The sequence below is a fragment of the Erigeron canadensis genome, chromosome 7 (genome assembly GCF_010389155.1).
Source record: "Erigeron canadensis isolate Cc75 chromosome 7, C_canadensis_v1, whole genome shotgun sequence".
NCBI classification, from domain to species: Eukaryota; Viridiplantae; Streptophyta; class Magnoliopsida; order Asterales; family Asteraceae; genus Erigeron; species Erigeron canadensis.
In genome coordinates this window covers 17,410,418-17,418,746 of record NC_057767.1, presented here as the reverse complement: position 1 = coordinate 17,418,746, position 8,329 = coordinate 17,410,418, and the positions used below count along the sequence as shown (strand labels likewise).

Sequence of the window (8,329 nt, the reverse complement as noted above, 5' to 3'; positions counted from 1 at the left end):
GAAGCACTTTCATGCAATGTTTTGGTTTATGGGTATGTCAAAAATAACATGCTTAAAAGTCAGAGACATGTTTGGCCGAATGCCTAAAAGAAATATTGTTTCTTGGACTTCAATGATTTGGACTGTGGTTTCGTGGATAGTCGTGTTTGGTAGACGTGTTTTTGATGCAATGCCCGTGAAAGATGTGGTTGCTTGCGCCAGTATATATGGTTGGTGGGTATTGTCAAGATTGGTCGGTTGGGTGAGCTTTTGACGAAATGCCGAAAAAGAATGTGGTTTCTTGGACTACTATATATGATAATTGGTTTATGTCTATAATGGTCGTGTTGATGTTGCTGAGAAATGCTTTGAGATGATGTCTGATAAAAAAAAAAAAATTGAGGTGTCATTGGCTACAACACTTATGGTTACACGCATTGTGAAATGATTTAGAGGAGTAGACACGTCACGTAATCAGACGAGTTCAGGTCAAAATTAATGCATCTAATGACAGATTTGATGGTTGATCTAAAATGGGTTTGTGTTAAACTTGGGTGAATTCAATGCAGGTCAAATCAATTTTGGTTGGTTAACGCACCATATGATGTTCGATATATGGCATACACAAGCCTAACTGCTTTCTTGGCAAAACTGAACAAGTTTAGAGAACCTATTGATCGTTCCATGAGAATTATAACACAAAAGATAACTTTATATACGTAAATATCATATCGACAATTGAAACTTAAGCCTAAGTTATTCTGTTACTTCGGATATATGGAAGTTGGGTCAATGCGACACGACTTGTACAAATTCTAGATTGAACTAAAAACTGAACACATACCAAAATGCAACCTAACTCAGCATTTATTACTACAAGATTGAAAATCTTTGAGTACACTAAGACTCACACAATCTCTGGGGCAATCAATGGATGCCATCAATGTAACAAAACTCTGTACAAAGATAAGGTTAATTGTAGAAACCATATCTATTTTGTCTCAAATTATTTGACAGTTGATTTACAAGCCTCAGTAGAAACCAACCTGAAGAAATTAATTACAGAATTGTGTAGAGTCGTGTGTTCTTCTATGACTCGCCAATGCTTCTTCATGGGTTGATGCCAAACACCAAGTAAAAAAGTTAAATTGGATCCAAAAAATTAGTTTGTAAAGATCTATTTACTGAATGGTAATTGTTTAACTCCTTCCTCCACTGCATTTCTCCATAACCTGTATCTTACTCCCAACTTATCATAAGATACTGGCATGTTCCACACGTTTTCCCCATTGATCATCCTGTCTTGCTGGCCAAGTACAAGCCGTAGATCTTCATTTAGTACCTGTTATAAATATTGAGGTTCAAGATTCAATAACAATAAAGTTATCACATTGCCATATGATCATGTGATAAGTATGTTCCGTAAAAGCTGGATGTTGGCAGTTGGCACTATGATAGGTATGTATTACGTTCTCTGATAACGTAATACATATCTAGCAAGAAATAGCCTATCCAATTACCCTTTTTTTTTACCTTAAATGTACCATATCTAGCAATCAGTACCATTAACATAAATGACTCTAATAAGTTATGAGAAGCATATGCAAGGTTTCGACTTTTTATCCAAAAAGCACCATATATATATATATAACATACCTAGTCAAAGATAAAGCCAAAGATCAATGAGTGTAATTGTAATTAAACATTGTTTACCTGTTCTGCAAAATGCCTCCACAGGATGTCCATAAAAGGAACGTATTGCAAGAGCGGAGCAAAATCAAGTGACATTCTATATAATAGTCTTGTCTTATTTCTTGATGATGGTAAGCATACATGTAGTTGGTGAAGGTGTGTTGAACACTGCTTGGTGCTTTGGCCCTCCAATTTCCCAGGTTTTGATATTCCAATGGTTGACAAGACCATACAAGGAGGACGAAATTCCATATCTATTGGATATGGATCCCAATATCCTTCAAGGCTGGATGATGGGGTCAAAAATTTAACCATGCTGCAGTAAGAAAGAAGATGTTAATGACCTAATAGTGTAAAGCCATTAACATCATCTTCCGATGTTCAAGGCTTGTGGGTCGGGTAAAAACAGTTTTGAGCAGTAGTTTTAGTAATAGGGATGATCAGGTTATGTTGACCCAAAACACTTTTTTTTAAAAAATAAAAATATTAAGAATACTTATGAAACAGATTATATTGTTTCACTTGTAAAATAGTTGTTCTGTTTGATCTGGTTCCTATAAGCTAGTTGTTCTGACTTTACCTGACTGAGGTAAGATTTAACCTGAATCAAGTCAACTCTCATCATAAGTGAAAGGGTCAAAACTGCATCCTCTATTCAGGACCAGCACAATAGGATGATCCGCTTCTAATTATAAAAAGTGACCATGATATGAATAAGAAGGCATAGAAATAGCCCAGGAAGCACAGCACAAGAAACAGCCCAAAAGTAATAGGTCGTCTTATTTTATTATATGGTATTACTTGTGCACCAAGTTAAGGTTAAATCTGACTTGATTAAATAAGGCCCTAGGCCATCGTTTTCATTCATGGAGATTATTATTAATTGTTCTTAGGAACTAGGGCTGCTGGGGCATTAATCCAGATAGGGCTATTGGGGCATTAATCCAGATAGTAGGGCTACTGGGGCATTAATCCAGATTATCAATAAGAGCCGACTTTGGCTGGCTTTCTTTCTCCTCTGTGTTTTCTCGTTTATTTTCTGTTTAATAAGTTGATACACATCAATCGGTATCAGAGAAAACTTTCTTGCAACCTGTGGTAGTAAAAACAAAAATACAGTTCATCGTGCGTTACTGTCGTCCAGAAAAGTTACTGTTCATCGCGTTACTGTTCATCCGGGAAAAAAAATCAGCTGGCAGCATGGAATCTGCCTTGGAGAAGATTATGGCTATTAGCCAAGAGGGTACTGTTAAAGAATATTGTCATATAGTTGCTCTAAGTTGAAAGATGTGATGTCATTGGCTTTAAAAATTGATTCTCATGGTTTGCAAGATTCTTTCTCTTCTTTTGATCCTACTTCTTCTCTTTATATAAAAGATTTGGAGTTTGATTTGAAAAAAAAGGAGAACAAAGTTGTTTCTAGTGTTGGTGTTGAAGACATAGACGTCATTAAAGGTACAAAATCAGATAGTCAAGAAATTAGTAAGAAGTTCGAGGAGCAAATCACAGAGGTTATTTAAACGGGGGTGGTGGAAGATATTGGCAAAGACTTTGGTAATCAGGGAGTAGTTTGTAGTAGTTCTCTTATAAAGCAAGACAGAGACCAGAGTTTGCTACAATCCTCTAATAACATGTCTTGGGGCTGGTTGCATGCAGCCAAAACCATAAGTCTTGGTCAAAGGGGAGAAGCCGAGCTAGAAAAAAGAAGGTAGGTCATTCTGTATGAAGAGCCATGGGGGGACTTTTGTGGACTTAATAGTGTTGCTGGACACTGTGCTCAAAGAAAGACATGGGATCCAGGAATAATAAGGTAAGGTTGGTTCAAAGTCACACCTTGGGGGGGGGGGGGGGGGGGGGGGAGTAATGATATGAATCAGAAGGTATAGAAATAGCCCAGGAAACACAGCCCGAGAAACAACCCAAAAGTAATAGGTCGTCTTATTTTATTATATGGTATTACTTGTGCACCAAGTTAAGGTTAAATCTGACTTGGTTAAAGAAGGCCCTAGGCCATCGTTTTCATTCATGGAGATTATTATTAATTGTTCTTAGAAACTAGGGCTGCTGGGGCATTAATCCAGATAGGGCTACTGGGCATTAATCCAGATTATCAATAACAGCCGACTTTGGCTGGCTTTCTTTTTCCTCTGTGTTTTCTCGCTTATTTTCTGTTTAATCAGTTGATACACATCAGACCACAAATTAGCATGAAAGCGAACCTTGGAATACTCCATCCCTTGGCAAATGTGGAAGTGTGGGTGAAGGGTGCATGTGCAAGATCCAACAGGTTGTCTAATAGTAGTCCATGCTCTACTGGTAGCTCCATGACGATCTGTAGTTCCCAATTATTATAATTCATGTGTAAGTTGATAAATTATAATGATTATTATTCTGGTGATATATACAACCTAACAATATGTTTTTGGGTTTCAACTATTTCACGATAAAAAGGCTTCTCTGAAATACCTCAGCATGAATTTGGAATCCCTTAGGCGGAAGTAGTGAAGGAATTGTAGCGGAACAAGGTTCGCTTCCTGGCCAGATCCATATCATTCCCTCCTGCTCATAGCACAGAAGTGATTTTATCTTGACGTTAACAAATTTTGTTGATGGCATTTTTTCACATTTCCCATCGGTAGAGTACTCCCATCCTGGAAATTAAATTTATAACCTAAGATTAAATTTAGCTTTTTCATATATAATTACATGTTCAATAAGTGAATGATATTGTTTCATCAATCGTAAATTGTACAATTATTGCAAGACCAATGTATTGAAGATCTTACCATGGTAGGGACATTGGATTCGACCCTCGTTAACAGAGCCTAAATCAAGAGGGCATGCTCTATGTGCACATGTGTTCCTTATACATCCGGGTTTCCCATCCTTCCCACGAAATAACACCCAAGGTTCTTCGAAGCAGTCAATTGGTATCTGCTTTTTTGAAATCATAAATTTGATATGCTTTTAAAATTACAAACGATAAAGTTAACAAGATAACTCTTTGATGACTAAAATAAAGTACAAAATTGCAAAAGACTACTTACCAGTGTGTCCTCCTTGAGGTCTCTGGTGAAAGCAACCGGGTACCAGAAGTTTTTTAAATGATGATGGTAAGGTGGCACTGGACCAGACACGTTTAGACTTTTGCGTTGTTTTTTTCTTTCAACTGTTTCTAGAGGTGCTTTTGAAGTGCTAGGAGACGAGACTGTGATCTCTGTTGTTGTTGCGTTCCTGTCTTGCAGAAGTCTATCATTTACTAAAGTTTCCATATGTGCTATTTTATTCAAGGTCGCACCGACCCTTGCTTCTGATATGTGCATCTGCCATTTTAATGATAATTAGCTTTGGTATTAATAGAAAAACCAGGATTCAATAATCAATCCTTCGCTAAAATCATGCATATACATGTACTTTTTCCCTAACCTGTTTATGTGCTTCTGCTAGCTCTTCTTGTAACTCTGCTAAATCCTTCTTCAAGGTTCCAATAGATTTGTAATCACGTGCCAAAGGGTTTAAAACATCAACAACCTGCAGCCATTTTTATGAGATAAGTACAAAACGAAAGCCAAGAAATCAATTCTGTTTGTAACCACCTGAAATTTTAATAGGTCCTTACCTTTTCGTGTAGAAGCATGATTGCAAGAAGATCTTGTCGGGCTCGCCAATCACAATACTGTATATCATATCTAGCCACCTCAAACGCTTCGTTCACATCCAAAAACTTCCCTTTGCCTTGCAGATGTTTAGACCTAGGCTCTTCGACGTTAAATAGACTGCTCCATGAGTTTTTCTTGTCCACTAGTCCACCACCCTCCCCACTGGCAGAAATTGCAAACACCACAAACCCTCTGCTAACACCCTATAGTCCAAGATATCAAATCAGATAATGCCAAATTCACATGTCCTTTTTTTTATTGACCATGCATCATACTTAAAAATACATGACTGTAGATCCAATATAGCAACCATAAGACATTTTATTATATCTTTTCCACCAATTAAAATACCATTATTAGATCTTTTCTACAAACAAGTAAATATGTCTTAGTTTTGTGTCATATCTTTGGTTTTCACATGTCCTTATATAAAAACAATAACCACAAACAAGGATAAGATAACCAAACGGTTGCCTTGTAAGTTGCGGCCGAAGACAAATAGACTTCCCAATGTGCCCTTTTTGTATCATAATTTATTGGATTTTGAACCCTAAGGTTACTAATTGGTTAACTTATCCTAAATTTTCAAACATTTTATCATTATAATTTTTACTCTAAACTTAGAATAGTTATTGTTTTACTCCTATAACTTTCTTCGCCAGCGTTTTCACCATCGAACTTATATTCACTTAGCCTGCATAGCCTGCTAAGAGGGTGGATGAAGTGGTTGGCCTGCCGAGGCCGTTTTTTAAAGGGGCCTGCTTATTTATATTTTAATGTTATGGATATTTAAAGTTACATATTTGTATATGTAATTAGCTAATCCCATTATTAATTCCAACACTCATCTAAAAATTAAACCATATAAAAATTAACTCATAAAAACAAACCTAGTTATCCATCTTTTGTGGATAAAAGAAAAAATAAGTTTATTCATTGCTTCATCTGGTAATCAAGCAGTTGTAACGCAGTCACCTGTCTACCCCTTTTCTTTTAAGCAAGTAGTCACTTTTCACTCTGTTTTAAACAATATGTTTTAAACAATATATGCATATAATATATTATTAGACCTAAGCCGGCGCAATACGGTGGCGGTAGGGGTAGTGATGGCGGAGGTGGTGGTGACATAGTAGGGGCGGCAGTGTGGCCCACAGTGGGGACGGCGGTGGAGGCGGTGATGGTGTTGAATGTAAAAATAATTGATGTTAAAGGTGGTAGTGTATTTATTTAAGTCTTGTGGGATCTATATTGTAAACTATTTCATTAAAGGTATTACAGGTATATTAGATGGAGGTAATTAAATTTGTGAATAAAGGAGAGGAGTATTTTTGGTTTTTCAAAAGTAGAAAATTTAAAGAAAAAAATGGGGATTTGTTTTATTAGATAGTATAGATCATTAGATAATACATATAATATTATCATTAACAAAGAAAACAATAGCATAGTAGTTTATTGCTTTTTGTTTTTTTAATATCATTGCACTTTATTTTGAATTTATCGAAATTTTATTTATGGAAGACTTTTTTCATAACAGTACCTATCAAAATTTTATATATGTTATTTTATTTAATATAATTTGTTGCATCTAGTCTACGAGACTTTTTTACTCGGCCTAGGTCCATAAATTTCCTGAGACGGTCCTGTTAGCCCGTTTAACTCATCTAACTAAAAGGATTAAAACGATTACAGATATACGTATATGCTTTAGGGACTTATCATATAAAATCATTAAAATATAAGTTTTTTTTTTTAAAGATAACACCCTACAATCCTACATGGATGTAAAAGTATTTTCATAAGAAGTTAAAAGACTGAAACAATAGCTTGTTTTATTTACGGTAAGAATTTGACAAAAGAAAAAAAAATTGAATTTGTTGTGAAAACAATAATTAAATTGTTCAAAGTTCAGAAATTGAACCATTGTAGGTCTGAAGTCTGAAGTCTGAACCATACATATGTATTAGTAATTTTGTAACATGCTACTACGTAATTGTATCTTGGCACAATCATAATGAAGTTACAATGTTGATTGTCTATAATGACACTAAAGTTATTACTCGTACTCTATAAAATTCGTAACAAAATACTACTACTCGGTACAACACAGAGCTACATGCTTATAGGTTTGAATATTGTCTATATGGCAGCCACATGCAGATTTGTTTTCTCTTAATTGTAACATACACTATTTTCTCATATACAACAAACTCACACACACTAACACTTGCATGCCAATAATTAGTCGGTCTCTCTATATAGAGATATCACTTTCTACATTCCACCCCATATTAGCGGGTGTTATTGTTATTGTATCCTTTAGCTAGGTTCATCATGCCTTAGGCACGATTAGAACGATCGAATTAAGGCTACAAACTTCGTCTAAAAATAGAAAGAAAAAAAACATATTTATAGAATAACAGAAGCATACCTTTCTATTGGCAAATTTAGATGATCTAGATAAAGAAATTGGTAAAGATAGAGCTGCAGCAGTAGCAATGGCTGTGGTCATGGCTACTATGATCAAGTAATTTATTTTTAGAAAGAAGAGAGAGAAAAATAGTGCAGATTTTGTAGTGGATGAGTTTTATTTAGTAAGTAATAGTATTGAATATGATATGTGGTTTGTGTATTGCGTAATCTCGGTTGGCCTGCCATACGTTGCCATGTGGATTACGTGAGACTGTCATAGCCACAACTTTGTTTTTTCATTGACGAATTTGTGGGTCCATTATATCTTGCCACCTTGGTTTTCTTGATTTCTTCCCTATCATCTTTGATATTTCATTATTATTTTATCTTTTAAGTGAGGACTTAAGCTTTGATTATTAACCTTGGTGTTCTATGCATTTCTTTTTTCTTTTTTTTTTTATTTGATTATTAAGTGCAACTTGGTTTGATCATCTTTAACCTACCGTCTAATAATGGTGAGTAGAGCTTCAGTCAATATAAATCCATATCTTATTACAAAGTGACTTTCCAAATTAAAATTCACATTCATA

The 8,329-nt window shown here is 35.3% G+C and overlaps 1 pseudogene; it reads right to left on the bottom strand.

Annotated features, from left to right (window-relative positions):
- Positions 1–828: 828 nt before the first annotated feature.
- On the bottom strand, positions 829–7,890 carry LOC122606659 (annotated as a pseudogene).
- Between the last annotated feature and the right edge of the window lie 439 nt (positions 7,891–8,329).